Source organism: Sus scrofa, chromosome 1 (assembly GCF_054392235.1).
Source record: "Sus scrofa isolate SSC_HxYL_T2T_F1_AM1 chromosome 1, Sscrofa_HxYL_maternal_Yorkshire_Landrace_v2.0, whole genome shotgun sequence".
Classification (NCBI taxonomy): domain Eukaryota; kingdom Metazoa; phylum Chordata; class Mammalia; order Artiodactyla; family Suidae; genus Sus; species Sus scrofa.
In genome coordinates this window covers 192339088-192365190 of record NC_139383.1, presented here as the reverse complement: position 1 = coordinate 192365190, position 26103 = coordinate 192339088, and the positions used below count along the sequence as shown (strand labels likewise).

The following is a 26103-nucleotide window of genomic DNA, read 5'->3' as shown; positions in this document are numbered from 1 at the left end:
TAGACAACACAGTTTCATCAGACTTGCTAAATATTTGGAAGCCATATTCATACCTCACACCATATACAAAATATATTCCAAATGGATTCAATATAGGTATTTTAAAAATTAATCAATAAAAGTATTAGAAAAGTTGGAAGGATGTCTAAATTAGCTTGGATAGAGGAAGCCTTCCTAAGGTAGAAACTATAAAGGAAAAAATAGATATATGTGACTAAATATTTTAAAAATTTGTATGAGAAAGATAATATAAACAATATCATAGGCAAATAATAGACTGGGAAATAACTGGAACATGTAGAACAAACAAAATATTACTATCACTGATAAACTAAGCACTCCCTACAAAGTGCCCCTCATGCCCCTCCCCACATTTGGGATTCAACCAGAGTGAAGCACTGGTATATAAGGACAGGTTAGTTAGGAGAAATACAACCAGTGGAGACAGTGTTAATTTCTCTCCACGGGGGACAGTGGAGTGAATACTACACAGTCATTAACATGAATGAGTTGGAGCCACACTTATGAGTTGGGTGAATGTCTGTGACATATTAGCGTGGTAATGCTTATATTAGAAAAATCCTCAAAGATAGGATATGCATGATGTGTGATTGAACAATATGAAATTGCTGATAGTCATCTCTTCTTGAGCTAATAAAATGGCAATCTCATAAGTCACAACTAAGTTTATTACATATTTATAAGCATGAAAAAAAAAGTAGAATGATACATCCCAGCATTAATGGTAACCTCTTAGGGTGGGAGAGGAGTAAAGGAGAAATGAACAACTACTTACCTCTTTGCACTGTTTTACTTGTTCAAATTTTTGCCAATTAAAAATATCTAATACAAAATTTAAAGAAAAATAATAAAGTCACCAGACTCTCAGACTGGCTATTACTTGAAAATATATCCCAGGGCAGAATCTATAGCAATGGTCCATTTAGCTTTCAAATGTAGTAAAAAACCAATTTATTTCCTTATCTCTTTCAATAAGATGGTTTAAAATAAAAACACAGCCAATTATTTGTTAACTAAAAACAATTTCAGAATGTGCAATAAGACCAGTAAAAATGAAAATTCAAAGAATATTAAGTATTGACAGGTGGAGCAAGAGAAATATTTTTTTTCGTCTTTTTAGGGCCAAACCTGTGGCATGTGGAAGTTCCCAGGCTAGGGGTCGATTCGGAACTGTAGCTGCTGGCCTACACCACAGGCACAGCAACACCGGATCCTTAACTCACTGAGCAAGGCCAGGGACCAAACCTGTGTCCTCATGGATGCTATTCAGATTCGTTTCCACTAAGCCACAAGAGGAACTCCAAGACAAATATTTTTAAACCGCTAATGAAGAATAAATTGTTGTCATCACTTTAAAACAACTTAGCATTACCTAATAAGGTTGAGCATTGCATATTCTACAACCTAGCAACTGAACTCCAAAGTATATGTCCCAGAAAAACTCTTGTATGAGGACCAGGACACATGTACACAGTGTACTGTGCAGCATTTTCATGAGTGCAAAAAGCTGGAAGCAACCCAAATGCCCCCAAAGAGTAGGATAGATAAAGTGAGGTATATTTCATACAAAGGAAGACTAATAACTGATGTATTAATACTTGGATACATCTAGATAAATCTCAAAATATAATGCTGGGTAAAAAATCTAAGTATGATTTCATTTCAAAAAGAGGTGACACTAAAGAATTTTTTAAAAAGCCAGGAAATGACAGGTTATGGCTCTTAAAAAGTCCAGATTATGGCTTTCTAGGAAGAGGGAGAAAGCAGGAAGGGGTCAAGGAGAAGCAAACAGGAGTCTTTATTTATTTTTTTTTTAATTTTTGTCTTTTTGCTATTTCTTGGGCCGTTCCCGCTGCATATGGAGGTTCCCAGGCTAGGGGTCAAATCGGAGCTGTAGCCACTGACCTACGCCAGAGCCACAGCAACGCGGGAACCAAGCCGCGTCTGCAACCTACACCACAGCTCACGGCAACGCTCACGGCAACGCCGGATCCTTAACCCACTGAGCAAGGGCAGGAATCGAACCCACAACCTCATGGTTCCTAGTCAGATTCGTTAACCACTGCGCCACGACGGGAACTCCAAACAGGAGTCTTTAAAAGCAATACTCATTATTAAAGCTAAGAGTAAAAAGGACAGGGAATACATGCATGTTTTACTAATGTGTGTATGTGTATACATGCATATATTTTTTGGATGTATGCTATGTTACACTCACACTCACACACACACACACACACACACACACACCCAGAAAGACTCTAAAGCAATGCCTGCTCGTGTCTACAAAGCCTACTCTATTATTGCAAAAGCCAATTAACTATTTTGCAGGTTTGCTTTGCATTATAGATGCTTAATATACAAATGAATGCCTATATTTTAGAGTTACACTCAAAGGAACAGCCCTGGGAGCCATGTTTTTCTAGGACCAGGGTAAAGTAGAAATTTTTTTATGCAATTTTTTTGTAGTGCACCAGAAGCTAGAGAGACTATAACAGAAAATCCAAAGTGATCTAAAAATTTTTCAAGTCACCTTGGGAGAACTGTATTTGTTCAATTACAGTGAAAAGCCAAGCTAACATTTCTGGGTAGAGTTACACGGCTTTTACTTCCACTCTGGGGGCATCCGTTCATTCACTTTATGAACTAAACTAAATGATGCCAACACTCAAACCCTGGCTAGGGAGATTTTTCAAAATCGGGGGGGGGAATGCCATTTCTAGATTGCACATCATGAGTACTCATTTTATTGGGAGTAGAGCAGGTGGAGCTCTGTTTCCAGGTATTACCATGTTGGTCCTGATTCACAGCAGTTGAGCTGCTAAACACCTTCTATATAAGGCCATGTTTCACCAGGTGAAGGAAGACGATTAGAAACAGAGGAAGTCTATCCTTATTCCCATTCTCCACAGCTGCTGGAAACCAAAGTTGTTCCTCCTACTGAATCACTCACTACTATTTCTAAGCTACTGGCTTCTTTCCTTTCCCAAGGATTTTTTTTTTTTTTTTTCCTTTTTAGGGCTGCACCTGCAGCACATGGAGGTTCCCAGGCTAGGGGTTGGATCAGAGCTGCAGCTGCCACTCTACAACACAGCCACAGCAATGCCAGATCCAAGCAGAGTCTGCAACCTATACCATAGCTCACGGTAACCCAGACCCTTAACCCACAGAGCAAGGCCAGGGATCTAACCTGCATCCTCATGGATGCTAGTCGGGTTCATTAACCACTGAGCCACAATGGGAACTCCATGCACGTCTTTTACTCACTCTGTTCTGTCTACTGCTGTTAGGAGTTTGGTAAATAATATGATTGAGTAAGATGCTTTACTGACAGGATATCCTGTATCTAGTTAACTAAGGCTAGAGGAAAAGGTGATTAGACAACCTGAAAGCACATTATTTTTAAAAGGAAAGGAAAAGATGAAAAAGTCAAAGTGGCTCAGGCCCTTGATCGTCTCAACAAAACCAAAACAATATGAGACTGAACTACCTCCCCAAATATGACTTATTTACGGATGTGACATTTTTATTTCCTAATGCTAGTAAGTTCCACTTTGAGCTCACAACCTGGAAATGGACTGCAGCATGATCGGTGAGGTAAACAGCTTTGAGTGCAAATACACAAAACCCTGGAAAATTAACTTAATTGCTATTCTCAACTGCTTTTCCCTAAGTAGAGTTTCACAGATTTCTTTTTAAAAATAACAGCTTTATTGAAATATAATACACAGACCATAAAATTTTACCCTTTTAGGAGTTCCTGCCATGGTTCAGTGGTTATCGAATCCGACTAGGAACCATGAGGTGGCAGGTTCGATCTCTGGCCTCTCTCAGTGGGTTACAGATCTGGCATTGCTGTGAGCTGTGGTACAGGTCACAGATGTGGCTCAGATATGGCATTGCTGTGGCTGTGGCGTAGGCCGGCGGCTACAGCTCCGATTAGACCCCTAGTCTGGGAACTTCCATATGCCATGGGTGCAGTCCTAGAAAAGACAAAAAAAAATGTTACCCTTTTAAACTATCGACATTCCAGTGACTTTTAGAAAATTCAAAATAGTGCATCCATCACCAGTATCAAATTCCAGGACATTTTCATCACCCCCAAAAGAAAACCCACATCCATTAGTAGTCACTCCTCATTTCCACCCCACCCTTACCTCCCCAGCTCCTGAGACCATGAATCTACTGTCTCTATGGATTTGCCTGTTCTGGACATTTCAACAAATAGAACCATAGGTCACAAAGCCTGTTGTGTCTGGTTTCATTCACTTAGCATAATGTTTTCAAGGTCCATCCATGTTGTAATATGAATCAGCATCTTATTTTTATGGCAAATAATATTTCCATTGTATAGATATGCCATCATTTTATCCATTTGTCAGTTGATGGGCATTTGGGTTGCCTATTTATGATAAAGAACGAAAGAAAACATAGTTAGCAGAAGGGACTGGCCTTTAGCTTAGAACTCAACCTAAGCTAGGGATTAATAAAGACAATTACTGTGATTCCTGCATTTAAACCCAATTCTTGTAAACCATGCTACTCCTGGAGAACGTTAATAGGAATGTCAATTGTGGTAACATGGGGTTTAAGAGATTTTTTTCTTACACAGTTAATGAGGAAATAAGAAGGGAAACACAATAAAAACATACTGAGTAGTATCCTCCAAGAGACGAGCAGATCAATAAATCATGGCATACCACTACACTAGAATACTGCTCAGTAATAAAAGGGACGAAATATTGATCCATACAACATGGACATACACCTCCATGTAACTATGCTGAGCAAGAGACCAAACAAAAATGAATACACAATACATAACTACATTTACATAAAACTCTAGAAAATGCAAACTTGTCTAGAGTGACAGAAAGCAGATCAGTGGTTGCCTAAAGATGAGAATGGGAAGGAGAAATTGTTACTGAGCATGAGGAAATTTTTAGATGGGTATATTCACTATTTTGAGAGTGGCTATGATTTCACCGATATATGCAGCCAATGTTTGTCAACTTTAAATATATGTCATTTATTGTATGTCAATTATACCTCAATGGAGCTTTGTTTAATAGGGGAGTTCCCTGGTGGTCTAGTGGTTAGGATTCTGTGCTTTTACTGCTGCAGCTTGGGTTCAATCCCTGGTCTGGAAACTGAGATCCCACATCAAGACACTGCACACAGTAGCCAAAAAAAGTGAGTATATCCCCCCAAAAGTGTTTGAAAATACTGCCTTCGTTTTGCATATATGGTTTCAATTAATTCTGTAACAAGTTAAATTTCTCTCATTTTACACACAAGGAAATTAAAGATTTAGAAAGTATAGCAATTAGCCAAGGTGGTCACAGTCAGTATTAGACTGAGATCACTTATTCTTAACCCCAAAGTCTGTGCTCTTTTCATATACTCCCCTGTCTCTCAGTGTTTCTATTACAGACCCAAGTCTTTTTTTTTCTGGAATTCTTGGGTCCCTGCATTTCCCAAGTCAGGGAATTTTCTGATCCACAGAGGAAGTTTATGCTTTACAGTGGTAGCCCAAATCTGGTCTTTTTTTTTTTTTTTTTTTTTGTCTATCATTTTATGCTGCCACAAATACCCTCCAATTGTAAGGATGTATCCCATTCAGTTAATTTATTCATTCTCAGTGGATCAGAGTGGTTAATCTGGATTAGATCCAGGCAAGCAATCCTGGTCCCTAGGTCAAAGGAGTGAAAAGAATTCATCTGAGATTAAGAGCAAGCTAGACAAAACCAAAAAACTGGCTACTTAACCCACCAGAGGTGGACATTGTACTTCTTTGGGGAAATAGTCACTCCTTTGATGGTGGGAGGCTCAAGGTGGACTGTTCAGAGTTGCTCTGAGGTGTCTACCTACTTTTTAGCCTAATCTTTAACTTGAAGTCGAAGGTGCCATCCCATGTCTGGGCAGGACAAGCATGAGGGTGGTTTCCCTGCCTCTGTAGCTCTTCCAAATCATGTTTCACCACACGAACAATGGAACTCTCTCCAAATGCTACCAATTGCATTTGGGCCCATTCGAACATGGGCTATGAACTTGATGAAATATAATTAATGAAAAACTGAAACAATTAAAACATTTTTTGATAAGATAGCTAGATTTGGGGGAGAAAAGGGTGCTGTTTGTTTCAGGCAAGACTTTCATCATGAAGGCTAATTGGGCTGGTTATCTCCCATTTACCCCTCCAAACCCATTCTCCATCCTATTCCAGCCAGCTCTTCACCCTAGAAGACTCAGCAGCAGGCTTTCTTGTTCGTTGTCTTCCAGTTGGGTTTGGTCCATGGAGAGCACAAGCAGACAGAAGGAGAGAGGAGAACCATTTTGGGGTGTTGGTTCCCGGCATCCTTGCCTACAGGGTCATTATAATCTGGCTACACCCCTTTCCTGGAGGTCACAGCTCCACTCAGGAGGGTCGACTCCATCCAGCCCCCATCCTATCCAGTCAACAGGTGGTAAAGGAGGCCTGGAAAATCACATTCTCCCTTACAGTTACCCTATACTCTGCTCATGTCCTTGTAAATAGTCTCTTTATTAAGCTCTCCTAAAATTAAATGATTTGAGGATGCCACTTTTTTTTCCAGAATGGCTGACATTTTCTGAAGGTTAAGAGTATGCTTATTCAGAAAAGGAACTTATTCCAAGTCCTCAACTTACATGAAAACACTGATATTTATGGGGTTGATATCAAGCCCAAAGATCAGCAACAGTGGGTGAGGTGTGGAATGGAGCGGTTAAATGGCATTGATTCAACCTCCTCACCATGGCAATTTTGTAATGGAAAGGCATAGACGTGTAAGAACAGTGAAGGTGGAGGGTAGATTTCTCACATTTTCAAGTGTGAGAGATTATAAAACATTTGTTTGGTATTATCATGCTCCTTCATACTTAGAAGTCCTATTTCCATGGTGCCTTCAACCTTTATGCACATGCTATTCCACTTAGATTAAGACTTTAAACGTTTTTTTTTTGTTCTAATGATCAAATATAAAGAAAGAGATGTTTGCTATGATAAAAACTGCTTCAATGGCAAATCTAAGAGAGAGAACAGATTTTGGAGGTGCCGTTTGTTTTCTCCCATGAGAGATATTATCACACATAGTAAAAAATGCTGTAGGAGTGAAGTGATGCTTCCTGTGTCATGTATAAGATATAATCTCAAATAGATTTTGATCATTTAGAGTTTATGTCAAAGATATAAGTCCATTAAGGTAAAATAAGAGATCAATGTTGATCCCACTGAAGATATAACTAACTCCCATCCCAAGAACTGCCTCAACTATATCATTCCTAAATGAAGTTCTATAAATAGAATAGCTACTTTAAGGTTGATTTTCTTTGATGATGCCAAAATGTAATTTATAAACTTGTCAAGCTCTTTCAAGTGAAAAAATTAAAGTGTTGACATATTAATATGGTGCTTTGCTTATTTTTCTTTGGTTGGTGTTTGGGTGTGTGTGTGTGTTTGCCATAGATTAGGACAGGAGATAGGAAAAAAGGAATTCATTGAATTAACCTGTGCCAGCAAGGTAAGATCCATATCTTCATTATGGGTATCCGTTAGAACTTAAGAGTGTGGAAGTGGATACCAAAGGGACTCCAACAGCTTTCATTTACTTCTACATAACACCAGATGCTCTCACGAAGTTCTCACTTCTTATTTTCCAAATGAGTGAAAATTTCATTCTTTCAACTTTTCCTAGCTCCATTCAACACATCAATGAATAAGATAACCATCTTGCATTTGTACCGCAGTTTACAATTTACAAAGCATTTTGCTATTCATTATCTCGACTCCTCTTTACAGTAGTTCAGGGCAAATATTATAACCCCTGTTTTGCAGATGAGGCAACTTAGGTCCAAAGATATCAGACAGAATTCTTTCAGTAGCAACAAATTAGGTCAGGTTAAAAAATAGGAATATATTGGCTCATATCAACTGGACTGATGGACTCCAGCTCTTACTGGGCTCTCTTTTTCCTTCCTTTATTCTCCACTCCCACCCCACCTCTCTCTCTCTCTCTCTCTCTCTCTCTCTCTCTCTTCCCTCTGTGCATCAGACTTTACTCTTTCAGTAGGCTGAAACATGGCCTTACGTGATTCTTATCGCCACAAGACTAGAATATCTCTCCTCCCTCAACTTAAGTTGAAAAATTCCAGAGGTAGAATCTATTGAACCTTCCTGGGTTTCAGGTCCACCCTTTGAACCAGCTCCTGCAGTATGGGGATAAAATACTATGGCCTCCCCAGCTTGGGTCAAGTCCCTATCCATCTGGCCAGTGCTACCCAAACAATCAAAACAAGAATAGACATAGCCAGTGAGGAAAATGTGAGGAGGGTCTCTGGACTGCATGAAACAACTTGCCCAAGGAGCAGAATTAGAATGACTTCCTAAGTGGATCTTCAGCCTACAAGCCAACACCTCCCCTTAACTTCCAGCCTGCCACGACAGGCACCACAGAGAAGTCCCTGAGTCCCCCTCTTCCTTACAGTTGACAGTGAGGTCTGGTTCAAGACTAAAACTTGGGGAAGACACAGATTCTCATCCTGATCCTGCCACTCATCAACTGTGATCATGGGCAAGTTATTTAACCACTGGGAACAACTTCCTCTTTTGTAAAATAAACAATTTCTGTATCACAGGGTCATCAAAGGGATAAAGAGAGATAATTCTAGATGACTTTGAAAATTATAAAGACCCACCTTAAGATTTATTACTTAAATTGTGTATGTCAATCTTACAGAAGCTAGAATTACACATTAACAGTCTTCAGTGGTAACTCTCCCTCCACCAGCCTCTGTTAGCATCATTTTGGTCCTGACGTTTTTGCTCTTTCAGTTTTAAAAAGCACATTTCCAAAAGAAGCATCAAATGGTGTCTCAAAAGGAAAAGATTTTGTCCAGAAGAGAAGTTTATGAACAGATGGTTTAATGGTATTTATCATACTCAGCTTTTCAATACAGATTAACCAGGGGACAGAAAATTTCTGGAAGACACACAAGAGACTATTAACAGTGGTCATTTCCATGAAGTGGGCTAGAAGTTGGTATTTGGAAAGAAACTTTTTTTTTTTCACTGATTCCTTTGTCTACTACTTGAATTTTTTAAAAAAATCTTACCTATCTATTCCTTTCATATTAAAAAAACTAATTAAAAAATTAATAGGTTGGTTATCACAGAAAACAAAGGCAGTATATACCTAGTACAGTGTCTGTCACACAAAAAGCTTTCAAAATGTTCTAGCTTATTGATAAAACCAGGTATTTCTAGTTACTACCTATCCGGCAAAGAAAAATCAACCTCAAATAAAAGCCAGCTTTCATCTCTGTGAATGTAGGTTTCCATTAATCACACAGGGAGGAATGTTCATTACCACCTGCTGAGGATATGGTTTTACACTCTTACACCTTCACACATTAAAATTGAAACCTACCTCCCCAACTCCCAATTATAAAGCACAGTACACTCGGCTGCCTCTCAACTCTATTACTGCTGTACTTGCAAGCACATTTAACGACATTAGAGGATGCTGGGCATCTAGGAGCCATTCTGTCTTATAGCTGGGGGGTTGCACGATATTTTCTAAGAAATTAAAGGTTACATGGCAGCATATGCCAAAGTTAAAAGACAGGTTTAAATGGCATTTTTTTTTAAAATGATGCAATAGCTATGAAGTTTGGATGTTTGCACAGGCTAAGTGCTATACTGGTTGCCTAGTTACCTCTCTGCAAAAGGTCAAAAAAAAGTTGTCTCTACAAGGAATTAAAAACCTTAAATTTTCACCATTAAACTGGGGATTGTGTGAACCCCTAGGTAGTCATCCCTTAAAATAAGTGCCTGTTGGACTTTGATCAGGTAGCAGCCTTTGGGAAAGTCCACGGAGATATTTTAATAAAAGACATTTCTATATATGAAATGTGTTACCATGCTCACATTTCGTTAAAGTTACCGTATCTGGACTCTCCATCTTCTCACACTCAAATGCAGTCTGATACCACAGGATATTAAAAAATGTTCCAATCTAGTTAATACAATTTCCATTCCATGAGGGGTGGGGAAAAGTCCAATATTTTCTTTCTTCCTTTTTTCTTAATGTCCACACTGGTGGCATATGGAAGGTCCCTGTCCAGGGATTGAATCCAAGGCATAGCTATGGCAATGCTGGATCCTTTAATCCACTGTGCCAGGCTAGGGATCAAACCTGCGGCTCTGCAGCTACCCAAGCTATGGCAATCAGACTCCCACTGTGCCACAGCGTGAACTCCAAAAGTCTGGTATTTTAAATTGTAAACTTAAAAAAAAAAAATTTTATTGCGATCAGCTTTGAAATTATAGGCCAGTCTGTAATCCAGCAACAAAAAACCCTGCATCTTAGACAACTAGCATCATAAATCTCAGAGATGTTTCAATCTCACCTCCTTGAGAATTTCCTGATTGGTTTGGCCTGGCAGATACTTTTAAGTCCATATATCTTCTCCCAGTAACTGGACAGGCTAGAACAACAATTTTGGTCTAGAAATTTAACATGAATGTATTAAAATAGAGGAGACTTCCTCCAGAATATGATGCTAAGGAGAAACGGTCTTTTTTTCTTCCTCTTGAAATACAACCAGCTTTTTTGGGAGATGGGGTGCAATTCACAAAACATGAACGTAATCATTAGCCACTTTAAAGGGGACAATTCAACAGCATTTAGGACATATATCATGTTGCGTAGCCATCATCTTTATCTAGTTCCAGGACATTCCTATTACCCCCAAAGAAACCCTGCGCCCGGAGGAGTTTGGATCATTTGGCTTTCCTATTTACATTTACTCTGTAATTTCATTTCTCTTTGGAAAGAAATAAAAGAATCTGAGTTTAAATGACAGCATAAGGATTTCATCTGCTCTCATTTCTTCTGGAACTTGTTTGATTCACAAAAACAAAAAACAAAACAAAAAAACACCCAAAAACAAACAAAAAAAACAGATGAGATTCAAACTTGAAAGGAGGCTGGTCTTAACAAAGTGAAGCCAGGATTGAGAGTTCTAGAAGGAAGGAACTCCCAAAAGGGATTGAAAAGAATATCAAAATAACTCACCATTTATCCAAGCCCTATCCTTATCAGAAACTCAGATCCTACCTCCCTGATAGACAGGGCTCAGTATTTGTGGGGAGGAAAAACAATAAAGAATTGAAAGAGAATTCTTTCCATCCCTTAGATGGAAAATGAAACAAGGCCTAAAAGGACAAAAAATCAGGAGTTCCTTTCGTGGCTCAGCGGAAATGAATCTGACTAGCATCCATGAGGATGCAAGTTCAATCCCTGGCCTCAATCAGTGGGTTAAGGATTTAGTGTTGCCAGGAGCTGTGGGTGTAGTTTGCAGATGTGGCTTGCATCCGATCTGGTGTTGCTGTGGTGTAGGCCAGCAGCTACAGCTCCGATTCCACCCCTAGCCTGGGAACTTCCATATGTCATGGGTGCGGCCCTTAAAAGACAAAAAAACAAAAAAACAAAAAAACAGCATAACCCAGCCAAATCCAAACTTGTAGACTCCTTCTTATCAAACAGACCCAAGTGACGAATGAGTTCCCACAGACAAAGATAGCCCCAAGGGCACAGACTTCCTGGCTCAACAAAACGACCCCTGTCTGTAAAAAACCAAGCATTCCCCTGTGGCAGAGGAGCCTGAGTCTTGCTTGCTCAGAGCTCCCGACTGCTCTGTTGGTCAATAAACTCTGCTTGCAATCTCATTGCTTCAGCCTCTGAGACCTTCTTCGCCATCATTCTAACAGTAACTACCAACTAGAACAGTTTGGAAGATAGGAAACAGTTGAACACATTTTTTAAAAAAAGGAAGAAAGAAAAGAAAAAGACTGCCAGCTCCTAAAGGTCAAAGCCTATTCCAAGGAAGCTCATTTATTGCTTTCAAATACACTTATAGTCCTCTTGGTCCCAGTAGCTTAGACAACAAAATCTCCAAATAAAGGTCACAGAAATGTAAGAAACGAAGCTCGAGGGCCTTCAGTATGCCTGTTTTCTCAGCCTGGCTTTGCTGTGGGTGAGGATGGGGCAGGGTGTTATGGAAGCAAAAAGGAAGGGCTGAGCAAGCATCTTACATATGGGTAAGAAGCTCAGGCGCTACCACTGGGAGCCAGGAAACGTCAAGTTTTCAGAGCTGGATAAGCCTCCACTACACGATCTACCCCAATCCCCCTCCTCGGGCATTCAAGACACTCTTCCTGATACTTATCTGTTCCTGAACATTCTATGCTGTCTCTTGGGAAAATTTAATTTTATTATCCAAAAGGCAGGATTCAAGCTATGAGAGTGATATGTTACTTTGGCAAACCTGGGTTTCATATTTCTACACATGCTGATATGATGAAAAAGATTCAATGAGGTCCCATGGTCACCTCAATAAGAAAGCTATCAAAGCTGTGATCATCAGAGGCATCACGTAGGAGCGTGTGGGTAACAATGAGAACCGAACCAGCAGAGTAGACATCTCACACTTCTTGTTTCTGGTTCCTCTAAGTTGGTTTGGAGCAAGCAAGTATATGTGGATACAGATTTTTCAAGAGTTAGATTCACCCTTATCCTCAACACAAACCTTGGAGGTTATCATTATTTTGTTCGATTTCTATTTTCACGATTCATCATCATGACAATCACTTTCCACTAGAGATGTTTGTGGACATCTAGAGGACCAACTGTCCCAAATTGCTCTGAATTCCAGCAGTTTTAGCATTGAAGGCGCCATGGTCCAGGAAATAATTCAGTCGTGGACAAATCAGGATGATTTGTTACTCTAATGCTGGCTCTAAGTTTGGCCTTTAGATCTGTATTGCTGACATGTCTAGAAGTGGATGGAGGGGGACCTGCTATAAAAATGGCTGCAATATTTTAAATTGCCATAAAAATTTCTGGCTATATTCTACTCCAGAGATCGTTTTTGAAAAAATAACTTAACCCAAACCATTTCATTCACTAGGCAAGCAGTGGTTTATTACTCAATGGGTTTGATCAACCTAAAGCATGGTAGAAATTAAACCATACTTACAAATTGGCTACAATAAATACCACTATAGTTAGGTTCTAAAATATTATGTTATTTTCCCCTCCAATTTCCACATTTTAGAGCCTAATAAATAAAGCATAATGTGACAGGTAGACATAACAGCATAAAATAAAAATCTCTCATTTCTTTGGTGCTATTCAAAGACCCTGGAACCTGCACACTGCAGGCAAACTCTCCAGAGCTGGAGAAATGCCAAAAGCAGCACACCCTCCAGAAGCCACACCCAAAGTACCAGAAAGTCTGGCCAAGGAAGGAGCTGTTGGACTTCAACCTGTTCACCTGACTCAATGCCAAATACTCCAAGAAAACTAAAAGCGTTCAGTGCCTGCATCTATAAAACTGGATTTGTAGAATCAAGACAAGAACTTGATTCATCGGCTTGGGAACCCTAACCCTTCTCAACTCCATACAATGCAATGTAAGATAAGCCTATCTCTGCTACCTGAGGCATTTCTACCTTTCTGAACAATTTCAGAGGTAATTTGAACAATTACAAAAGTAATTTCTTTTACTTTGTAGTAGGCAGAATAAAGTCCCCTCCCACTCCACCCAATAGGTCCACGCCCTGATCCCTGGAACCTGTAAATACATAACCTTACCCAGAGAAAGGGACTTTGAAGATATGGTTAAATTAAGGACCTTGGGATGGGGAGAGTATCTTGGATTGTCTAGCTGTGCCAAGTCTTAATCACATGGGTCCTTAATGTCAAAGAACATTTCCTAGCTCAGTTCAGAGTTAAGAGGTATGACTACAGTGGAAAGACACAGAGTTGCAATGTTGTTGGCTTTGAACAAGGACGAAAAGGGACTCTAGAATTCTCCCCTAGAGCCTCCAGAAAGGAACACAACTCTGCTGATACTTTGCCTTTAGACCAGTGAAATCCCTACAGAACCTAGCCTGCAGAACTGCAAGATAACATATTTGCATTGTTTGAAGCCACTAAGTTTGTGATCATTTGTTACAGCAGCAGACAACTAACGAATGCATCCCTACTCAATGCTTTTCCGTGTGCATAATGACTTAACAGTACTTTGCTTTTAATCCCAATATTTGGCCATTGCTTACCTAGTGTTTAATTTGCTTCTCTGTGCAGACATAAAAAGCAGACTTGACTAGAGCAAATTTGCTCAAAATTCCTCCAACAGTGCAAAACACTATTTTCTTTTATATGACTATTTTGTTTAGTTTCTTTCTTTAGTATGTTAGCATAGAGATCACCTACATAAGGAATCACTTTGCATAACTGAAACCAGTAATTTTGCATGAAGTAAAAACGCTTGTATGCATAAGAGTGAAAATGACAAATGACCTCTTTAAAGGTGTGTAAAGACACAGTAGTTCTCATTGTCTCCTTAGGGCACTCTGGATATCACAATGGCCGCAAGATGCCACTTGCCTCTTGTGAGCCAAGGACAGGGGTACTAAAGAACACATGGAAGACTTGCCCCATTCAACAAGCCAGCAGCCCCCATTGAGAAACTCACCTTGGACTGATTCAAAACATTTAAGGACTTGCATTAGTATGAAAGAAATCAACACAAACATCAGGCATGGAATATGAAATACTTATTTAAAAAGTCTTCATTATTAACAACACTTGGTAGAATGAAGAGATGGCTCAGCCTTCACCTGGAAGACATTGAGCACTTTAAAAGAACCTCATTATAGGATAGCAAAAGCTATATACATGGTCTTAAAAGCACACATATATACAGGCCTGCCTTCTAATAAGCTCAAGACCAGAGATTCTCAACCCTAACTACACATTATAATCACCTGGGGAGCTCTTACAGACTACAGATGTTCAGACTCCTCCTCCCCCAGGGCTTCTGGTTTAATTGGACTACAAAACAGTGTTTTTAAACACTTCCCTGGAGATTCTGATATGCACCCAGGACTCTGAGAACCACTGCTCTGCAAGCCTCCATGACAGCCTACTTGGACATATCCACCTGGACATGGCCACTCCACAGATTTGAATCTCTTCCTTTCCTCCTGTATTTGTAGCCCAGTTATCATCTCCTATTGAATCTCCCAAAAGAATAATGTGGGAGTTTTTCTAGATGTCCTCCACTTCTTCACCTTTAATCAGCAATTCCAAACCATATCTGGCCCTTCATTTCCAAACCCAAGACCTCTAGTGATCCAGTCCTTTATATTACTCTTTTCTCTACTTCTTCTCCCTAGGAGGTTCTGACACTTGTATATACTAAACATTTGCTGAATGATTAAATGGATGAAAGGCTAGCTACAGTAAACTAAGTTAGGTTAATGGTAGGTTGTTTTTGGATTTTGGGGTTTTTTTTGTTTTTCATTTTGCTATAGCCCCTAAATAGTTATGTAAATAAACAACTGAAAATCCAACTGCCAAATTCAAGCCACTGCCATATAATCCAATGGGGAAAGAGGAGAAGTGAGTAGGGGTACAGATGAAAAACTAGGTCATTAGCTGATAATTGTTGAAATTGAGTGATAGGGATATGGAAGTTAATTACATTTTTCTATCTTGGTGTATGCTTGAAATTTATCATAATGAAGTTAACTGTGAAAAGAAAGGGAATATGTTCACATCATTGAATAGAAGAAATTGCTTCTTGGCTGGGGAGAGCAAACATGTTAGCACCTTTCTCAGCAATATGGTGACCTTTTGGGTCTATACCCACATTCAAAAGGCTTTTTAGTCGGTTTCAAAAGCCAAGTCAGCTTCTTTGGGAAGAAACCCCACCGGTATTAAACTGACCTTTTATTGTTACTGTTGTTGCTGCTAGAAAAGCCCTTACAATGTCTACAACCACCCTGTTAAGAACAGAGTTTACCCTTCTCTGACCTAACCTGCTCTGACATCTATCTTGCACGATCCTCAACGGCTGCAACCAATTAATCATGGCTGGTGCCACAGGGATATATTTTGTTCAGGCAGTGACCTCCAAGGCTCTCCAAACTCAGGTTTGTAGAAGAAAATGAAGGAAATATGAATGAGAAATCTAATTTTTTAACTATCATCAAGGAGAGCCATTTTTTCCCCTTTAAATCCTAAAGTCATGTCAACATTACTAAGTACTCTGAACATTTCTTTTTGATCAACATCACATGTTAAATGCTTTCATCTACAGGATTACTTAGGATTTTTTTCCTCTTGTGGTTCTGATTAGGTTCAAGATCCTAGAAGAAAAAAAGTTCAGAATTCTTACCTCTTCAGTTCCCAAAGCCCGAGGCTCACTTGAAGATCTGACTGTTGAGAAAGCAGAGAGGAAAATGTGTGTTTTTTTTTTTTTTAAAAAAAAAAAAAGAAGAAGAAATAGCATGATACATAAAAGCTGAAAATGCAAATGTTTCTGTAAATAGAGTTTGATGGTGATGGCTGAATAGCTCTAAGGGCAGAGGGGGGCTTACAAGTTTACTTTTCTGAGCCAAGAAACAGACATTGTGTTAACTCTTTCTTCAAAGAAACAGATTTGTTAAAACAGAAGACCCTTTTTTGTGAACTTCCCTAGCCTGTGAGACAACATGAAAACACCAAGTCAGCTTGGGAAGTTAGGGCAGGCAGAGTTACTGGTGACAGAGGCTGTGTACCCGTGAGGTGAATAAGAATGAGCTTTTCTCCTGACCTAACTTGATTAGCATCCAACAGGACCAAAGTGGCAGACTGCTCTCCTCCAAGTGTCAGGGACAGAGCTGGGGCTCTATTTGTATGTATCTAGCCCTTTGAGAAGGTAGGCTGAACAAGTTATTGGTTAAAACATCTTTTTTTTTTTTTTTTTTTTTGGTCTTTTTGTCTTTTTGTCTTTTCTAGGGCTGTACGCATGGCACATGGAGGTTCCCAGGCTAGGGGTCCAATCAGAGCTGTAGCCGCCAGCCTACACCAGCCACAGCAACATGGGATCCTTAACCCACTGAGCAAGGCCAAGGATAGAACCTGCGTCTTCATGGATGCTAATCAGATTCAATTCCACTGAGCCATGAAGGGAACTCCGAGATAAGCTTCTTTACTCCTGAAAAAGTACCCAGCACTCGGCTCAAAGAAAACTGCTCAAGTCTCAGGAAGGCTTTACTGTTCCCATTCTGCTGTGTCTCAGAACTAAGAGGTACCAGGCATGGAACATATTACAGCTGAGGGTGCATATCAAATTCACATTGGGCCCTAAGACCAAATGAACATCAGCGTCTCTAGAGAGAGCCCCTTGCTTACAAATGGCACGTGTGCTGAAATGTCAACCAACTGATTATATTCCCAGATGGCTAAAAAGGACCATATGTTTTTAAATGAGACAATGTCATTAGAAAACCATTATCTCATGATTAATGAAGCAAAGGAGAAGAAAAAAAAATCAAAAACAAGCCAAGGGCAAAAAAGAACCTATTTTCAGAGAACAAACCCGAGGGATAACAATGATTAGTGGGACTCGCAAAATAAGCCTTGAAGGGCACTCTGAGTCCAGTACTCTCCTACCTTACTATGAGAGCATAAACTGATACAACCTCTGTGGAAAGCAGTGGGGCACTATTTATCAAGATCTCAAATATGTTCTCACTCAGTGTCTTAGGATGTCACTGCTTGACTTTATCAAAAATGCAGAACACAGACAAAGAATTATTCCCAAGGTGTTAGAAACAGCCTAAATATCAATAATACAACCTATTAAGTCAAAAAGGAAAACGTCATATATGACACTTTGAAATAGTAAATACAAAATATCTGAATGAGGAAAAATACACACAGAATAAAGTTATGTGAAAAGAGAATGGAGGCGTTCCCATTGTGGAGCAGTGGAAACGAATCAGACTAGGAACCATGAGGTTGCGGGTTTGATTCCTGGCCTCACTCAGTGGGTTAAAAGATTCGGCGTTGCTGTGAGCTGTGGTGTAGGTCACAGACGTGGCTCGTTCTCTGGCATTGCTGTGGCTGTGGCATAGGCTGGCAGCTGTAGCTCCAACTGGACCCCATATGCTGCAAGTGAGGCCATAAAAAAGCAAAAAAAAAAAAAAAAAGAAAATAGAAATGCAAAATTTTATATAGTATGACCTCAGCTATTTTTGTAATATCGATATATTATACATGATATTTTCTAATATCTGTTCTATATTTTCCATATGTAATATTCTAATATACCACATATAATATTTTCTAGTAAATATTATACATAATATCTTTCTGGTATATATTTTTTCTAGGAAAAAAAGATTGGAAGAAGATATATCAAAATGTAAACAGTGTATTATCCCAGGAGTTCCCATTGTGGCACAGAGGAAATGAATCTGACTAGCATCCATGAGGACGCAAGTTTGATCCCTGGCCTCACTCAGTGGGTTAAGGGTCTGGCATTGCCATGAGCTGTGGTGTAGGTCACAGGTGTGGCTCAGATCTGGCATGGCTGTGGCATAGGCCAGTGGTTACAGCTCCAATTCAACCCTTAGCCTAGGAACCTCTATATGTTATGGCTGTGGCCCTAAAAAGACAAACACACACACACAAACAAAAAAAGCCAACGAAAAACAATGTATTATCCCTTTTATATAGAAAATGGAAGTAGCAGAAATTGCCAGATATGTCCCGATATCTGCTTTCCTCTTCTTCCATGATAGGCACATACCTGTCAAGAGTAACTGCTTTTCCCAGCCTCCCTTGTTGCTGGTTGTGGGCCATGTGACAAAGTTCAAAGTGATGGCTGCAAAAGTGTTATATGTAGTTCAACCAAGAATCCCATTAATAGAAGTGGTCAGTCTAAGTTTTTCTTTACACTTTTCGTATTTTCCAGATTTTCAATGTTCACCATGAATTGCTTTCACCACCAAAAAAAGAGTTTAAGCATTGTTTACTAGCCTTAAAGAAATTAAGACAGCATAGAATTAAGTTTCAGTAACATGGGCCTTGTTCCCAAATATGCGAGTAAAATTGAAATCTACAGTTTTGAGAAACAGTTATTGCACCATATGCCAGGGCAAAGTCGCACACAAACGCCCTGTGTTTGCATGGCCCTTTAATCACACTCCCATGGCATATTATTTCAAACCTTTTGAAAAAATAGTTTTAATTAGGAAAAGTTGTGTAACTCTAAATAAAATCGATTGAAGGAATACTTTGGGAAAAAAAACCTCTAGTCAGTGTATTATAGTAATCAATTTAAAAGGGTACCTAGGTTTCTTGGGAGTTCCTGTTGTGATGCAGCGAAAACGAAAACGAATCTGACTAGGAACCATGAGGTTGTGGGTTCAATCCCTGGACTTGCTCAGTGGGTTAAGGTCTGGTGTTGCCATGAGCTGTGGTGTAGGTCGCAGATGCAGCTCTGATCCCGCGTTGCTGTGGCTCTGGCATAGGCTGGTGGCTACAGTTCCCATTAGACCCTAGCCTGGGAACCTCCATATGCCAACAGGTACGGCCCTAAAAAGGACAAAAGACAAAAATAAAATAAAATAAAATAAAAGGATATCTAGGTTTCTTAAAGTAAATTTTAAAATACTCTTCAAAACCTACAACCCACAGAATGGGAGAAAATCTTGGCAAGTGAAGTGATCAACAAAGAATTAATCTCCAAAATATACAAACAGCTCATACAGCTTTATATTTAAAAAAAAAAAAAAAAAAAAAAAACCAAAAACAACCCAAGCCAATCAAAAAATGGTCAGAATGTCTACATAGACATTTCTCCAAAGAAGACAGATAGATGGCCAAAAAGCACATGAAAAGACACTCAACACCATTAATTATTAAAGGAATGAAAATCAAAACTACAATGGGATATCACCTCACACCAATAAGAATGGCCATCATCAGAAAGTCTGCAAACAATAAATGTTGGAGAGGGTGTAGAGAAAAGGGAACCCTCTACACTACTGGTGGGAATGTAAGTTGGTACAACCACTAGGAAAACACTATGGAGTTTCCTCGAAAAACTAAAAATAGAACTCCATATGATCCAGCAATCCCACTCCCAAGCATATATCCAGAGAAAACCATGATTTGAAAAGATAACACGCATCCTAATGTTCACTGCAACCCTATTTACAATAGCTAAGACATGGAAGCAACCTAAATATCCATTGACAGAGGAGTAGATAAAGATGTGGTACATACATTCAATGGAATGCTACTCAGCCATTAAAAAATGAAATAATGTCAGTTTCAGCAATATGCATGGACCTAGAGATAATCACACTAAATGAAGTAAGTCAGGCAGAGAAAGACAAATATATATGAGATCACCAGTATGTGGAATCTAATAAAAATGATACAATAGAACTTATTCACAAAAGAGAAACAGACTCAAAGATTTCAAAACTAAACTTAAGGTTACTAAAAGGGAAACACTGGGGGGAGGGACAAATTGGGAGGCTGAGATTGACATATACACACTACGCTCCATAAAAACGCATGAGTAACTGTATAGCACAGGGAAATCTGCTCAATACTCTGTAGTGACATATGGGAAAAGGATCTGAAAAGGAATGGATATAGGGATATGTATAACTGATTCACTTTGCTGTATATCTGAAACACAACATTCTAAGTCAACTATATCCCAATAAAATTTTAAATAAACAAAATATTCTAAAAAAAAACCAGTTTTGGATGTGCACTAATTGATTTAAGGGTGTTGTTTGTTCTCCATATAGAATCATAATGAATCACTCCTTAGTAATCTCACTGGCCTAACAACTTTGTTTACCGTCCATCAAACAAGCGTGTGTTTTGATTTTATTGTTCCCTGGAGTGGTGACAGATTTGGCAGAGCTCATATAACCTCCCTGGTCTCCTCTGTGATCTCTGAGCTTGTATTATAAGATGCCTGTCCAAGATAAAGGGGTTGTATCTACCCCATAAAATAGGGAGAAACAGACTCAGAGATTTCAAAACTAAACTTACTACTTGGTCTACTTGGGGATCAGATCTGAAACAACAGGCTCACTAAAAGCCACCTCTGATCACGTATTAGAATAATGCCCTGAGGATCCTTTAAACTATAATAATGTTACGCCAGTGGACTTGGTGCCTTTCAGAGGCTCATTAAGGCCCTGGGCACCTGCACACTAGACACTTCCCAGGTAGACCTTAGAGACTTGTATGTAATTACATAGCAGATCAAGGACCTATTTCCCCCTCTTTCTTCCTGAGAGAAGCCCCAGTGGTCCTTTTCTCCCCGTGGCAATCCCAAAACTTAATTTGGCAAACTTCTGTTGAATAACAAAGGGAAGATGCCAGGGTTTCTTTAATTTCCCTCTCAGGATGACTGTTCCAGTATGGTCTCAAGAAACTCTTAAACTCTCTCAATAGTCAAAATGAAGCTGATAGTTAAAGCTCTGAAGTCTGGGTTTCTCTCCCCCTCTTCCCTTTACAGGAACATAAGCAACGCACAAGTCCACAAGCCTAATTACCATGGTAACAACATGCACTGTGATTATGAGTGTGTTTGTTTTTTAAAATGACTCACAGATTGTTCCCCCAGAAGCCCCAGACACACAGGTTTCTGGCTGGTTTATAAAATCTATCCAAAGTTGCCTTGCAAATTTCTTGCTCCGATTAGCACGACTGTTGTAACGGAGAGAATTCATCGAATCAAATATGCCCTTTTCCTTAAGGGTGAAAAAACCCCACTTGGTTCCTTAAACACTCCAAGATTAATCAATTTAAAACTCAGGTTAATAATGAAATTAATTTGAGTTTGTACACTGGAGATAATTAATCTGTTCCTAATTTAAATAATTAAGGTCTTTCATAATGTAGTTTTAGAGACCCAAATGAAATAATCAGGTGAAATAAAATCAGTAGTAAAAAATATCAAGTAAAATAGCTCACACCTGTGCATACACGGTCAATCACATGTAAATGTCTTTTTTAATTAAAAATGCATTTTCTTGTCCTTAACATTACCCGATCATAACAAGATAACTCATTTCTAGGGTAAATGTAAGTGTTAATACCAAGAGGTCTAAATAAAGAGATTTATTTTTTTAAAAGCAAACATGAAAGAGTCTAGACGTCTGGAAGAACTGTGGACTGCTTCCCTCCATTGATCAATACATGTTATTTAAGATGCTCTATGTACTAAGAACCACTATTTATAACTGAACATCACAATAGGGCTTAAAGCAGACTATTTTCTTAAGGAGACCAAGGCCATGGCTGTGGCTTAGTCCATTATCTTCTCTTAGAAGATCCTCTGTCCAACAGGGCACCACTCTGGTGAGCTTTCAGTGAGAGGGACCATGACCCAGCGATCATACCAGGTTTGGAATTCAGGCATCATGAAAATCTCTCTCCAAAAAAAAAGATGCTGGTAATTTTGGTATGTTGATTTTCCTCTATAGGAACTAGAAATAAAGCTTATTTTAAAAATGTAAATGAAAAATTGTATATAAGTTTATTTAAATTAAAATGTTAAGTATCCCGATGCTTCCCTATGGTACAACATACAATAAGCACACATACACACACAGCATAGTCATTAAAAATTACTACCTTCAAATTGCAACACATTTTATGTACTGTTACGGTTAAGTTTTTTTTTTTTTTCTCTATAGAGTTTGAAGGGATCACAAGAGTGCATCAGTCAGGATAGGCTAGGTTATACAGTGGTAACAAACAACCCTCAAATCTTTTAAGACCGAAAAGCTCATTTCTCACTCTCACTATGTGTCCACTGCAGGTCAGTGAAGGGACCAGCTCTATGTTGTCTTTAGGACCCTGGCTTAAGAGCTGAGCCAGCGTTTCTGTCTTCTACCACTGTCAATTGCCAAGGAATGTGTTCACATCCTGGTTCTTACAAGCTTCTTCCTGGAGATGGCAAACATCACTTCTGCTCACCTTTCACTGGCCAACGTATAAACTTGTGGCTTACACCTACCTAAATCAGACAGAGAAGAGTAAGCGTATCATGAATTGGGGAGGAAAACTGGAAATATTTATGACTAAACACATGCACTGCTGAAAAAATAGTGCAAGTCTGAGATCGTTTCTTAACTAAGTTAAAACATTGACATTTGATTACGCCGGGGAAACAGCCTTCCTCCAGTGATTCCTTACTCTGAGTTCAGAGCATCTAAGGTTAATGCTGGGCCAGAATAATTTCTGCTAAAACTTGCTAAGAACCCCAAGATACTCTACTCCATCTTTGTGGTAACAATAATAATTATACTAATAATAGCTATAATTCTCAATAGTTAATTACTATATGTTAGGCACTATGTTAAATAAATGTTTTTATATACATTATATAATTTCCCCCAATAGTTCTGTGAAGTAGGCATTGCCATTATTTCCCAATTTATAGATAAGGAAAGAGAAGAGTAGAAAGTATAAGCAACTTGTCCAAGACATTCTTTACCTACTATGCTCTCCTGTGTATTAAGCCCTATTTTTTTCTTTTCTTTTCTTTTTTTGCTTTTTAGGGCCACTTGTGTGGCATGGAAGTTACCAGGCTAGGGGTTGAATCGGATCTGCTGCTGCTGCTGCTGCCAGCCTACGCCACAGCCACAGCCATGCCAGATCCAAGCTGCGTCGGCAACCTGCACCATATCTCACAGCAATGCTGGATCCTTGATCCACTGAGCAAGGCCAGGGATCGAACCCACGTGCTCGTGGATACTAGTCGGGTTCGTTACCGCTGAGCCACAATGAGAAGTCTTGTATTAAGCCTTAGAATATCATTTTCCTATGGTATTTTACTTTAAGACATAATGAAAGTATTAGACAATTTTTTTGGTTAGAAATTTTCTAATTTTTTTATTAGTTTCCCTAAAAGAAAATCTTTGGACTGTTAAAAAAAAACTGTTTGTTAAATCACTTTAATGCCTATATACAGTTGTGTTCTCTAAACACAACCATCATTCATGAAGTTTAAAAAAATGGCAAAGGATCAATTCAATTTTCCAAGGAAAGACCCTAAAATGATACAGAATTTTTTTTCCTGTTTAAATTTTTTCCACAATTTTTCTCACATAGTTCTATGCAGATCCGATAAATACCCTCCATAAAGAGAGCCCTGTTGGCAAAGCCTAGAAATTAACTTTTACTTTCCTGTTTAAAAATGCAAATGTAAGAGTAGGAAGCACTCAATCATTTATTACAGAAAAGATATTCCTACCATTAACGCTGAATGTGTTACGATAAGAATGCACAGAAACATACCTAGAGGCAGGCAGTCAAAACACTGTAATGACGGCAGCTCCATGGCAATTTCCCTTTTTCATTACTGCTGCCTCACAAACCTTGGCCTCCAAAATAAAATATCAGAATGGAAAGTAGGAACCACGAAGAAAATGCAACAATAATGGAACTGCATGTTGCCTCTGGAGTTGGAGAGTAAAAACCTATTTTCAAAATAACTCATAATCAGAAATTTCAGAGATTATTATTTGCTGTAATCAACAAAATGCATACCTCTCTGGAGAAAGCAAGGTTTTCATGGAAGTCTGACAGACAGCCGTACACAGAACCCTTAGCCTCACTTGCTCAATTCTTGAACCAGGGTGAATTTTATTTAGATCAAATTGATTTAAATGACCAGTCAGGAAGACTCAATTTAATTATACTATTTTTTTTACAGTGCAGAAATGCAGGGCTGCTTGTCTAAATTAAATGCCATTCTTATTGCTTTATGGGAGGGACCCGATGTAATTTCTTCTGGAATCATTTGTTTAAAAAGTGATTCTTTGCTTAGTCCCGAAGCAGCCATTTTGTATTTTCTTCCAGGACTATTTCTCCAATGTACCTAGGCCATCACCATCAACACAAACAGGGCTTTTCTTCTGCATATTTGCTTTTCTCAAAGGGGACTGCTTGGAAACACTGTTCAACTCAAAGGTGTGTGATCTCGATAAGTTTTTAACCTTTTTGAGCCTTGATATCCTCACCTTTCGGATGGAAATAAAATAGTGGTAGGCTCTGTTGACCGTCCACCCATTAACCCCTTCTTCCTTGCTAATAGAGCCAGGAAGCTCTATTTGGGGGTCTGGTGACCATGTTCTTCAGAGACTGGATGCTGCCGCCACAGCCTCACAAGGAAATTTAAATTAGCCAATCACAGCAGTGCTGGCTGCCTCACCACTGGCAGAAAGGCATGTGAGCTGTGAAGGTGAATTCTCCTACTGATTTTCTGTAACCTTAAAAAGAAGTACATGAAAAGAAATTGGCCACTTCACAGTGTCCCTATATTTGAAACTGGCCTATAACTTAAATTATAGTAGCAGTCATCTTGGCACAGTGAGGGGAGCTGGCCTAAGAGGGTAAAACAACCTGCTAAGGATGTCAGAATAGGAGCAGAGAAATAATTCAGGTTAGTAAGAACACTGTCCAGCCATGAATAACGCTGGAGTTACCTTCCTTTCCGAGGAGTACCTGCTGTTTAAGCCATTTTGGTAGGATATTCTTCTACCAGCAGTCAAAAGTATCCTGATGGAAAAATACTGTTCTCATCTCATAGGGTTATTTTAAAAACTAACAGAGCTAGAGAAAACAAATTTAGGGTTACCAAAGGGGAAAAGGGGTGGGGAAGGGATAAACTAGGAGTTTGGGATTAGCAGATACAAATTATTATATATAAAAGATATAAACAACAAGGTCCTGCTATATGACACAGGGAACTGTATTCAATATCTTATAATAAACCTTACTGGAAAATAATATGAAAAACTATATATATATATCTGAATATATATATATATATATGAATCACTTTGCTGTACACCTAAAACTAATACAACATTGTATATCAACTATACTTCAATTTTTTAAAAATGTAATGGAAAACAGTAATGCATATAAAGTATCCGCACACAGCAGCTCAAACAGAATGCTCAACAAATGCTCGTTCTCAACTTGATTCTTTAAACACTCTGATCTTCATTCATCCAAACATGAGCAGACGCTTGCTGCTGTGTGGTTTGAATGGCTCCTTCCTGAGATTTTCCCTGGTTCCCCCAAGTAGAATTAAGGACAGAAGTCACTGCTTCCTACTTCATTCATCTAAGACATAATCCCCAGTAACTAAAGTCATTTTAATTTTTTTAGG

The 26103-nt window shown here is 39.0% G+C and overlaps 1 protein-coding gene across 2 annotated transcripts in view; it reads right to left on the bottom strand.

Annotated features, from left to right (window-relative positions):
* GNG2 (G protein subunit gamma 2) overlaps positions 1-26103 on the bottom strand; it is a 135396-nt gene that overhangs the window by 100208 nt on the left and 9085 nt on the right. Inside the window, exon 2 of one of the 2 annotated variants that reach the window (XM_021101893.2) lies at positions 16291-16331. The exons of the other annotated variant lie outside the window; for it this stretch is intronic. The gene's annotated coding sequence lies outside the window, so the exon portion shown is untranslated. The remainder of the gene's footprint in view (positions 1-16290; positions 16332-26103) is intronic. 2 annotated transcript variants of the gene reach the window in all.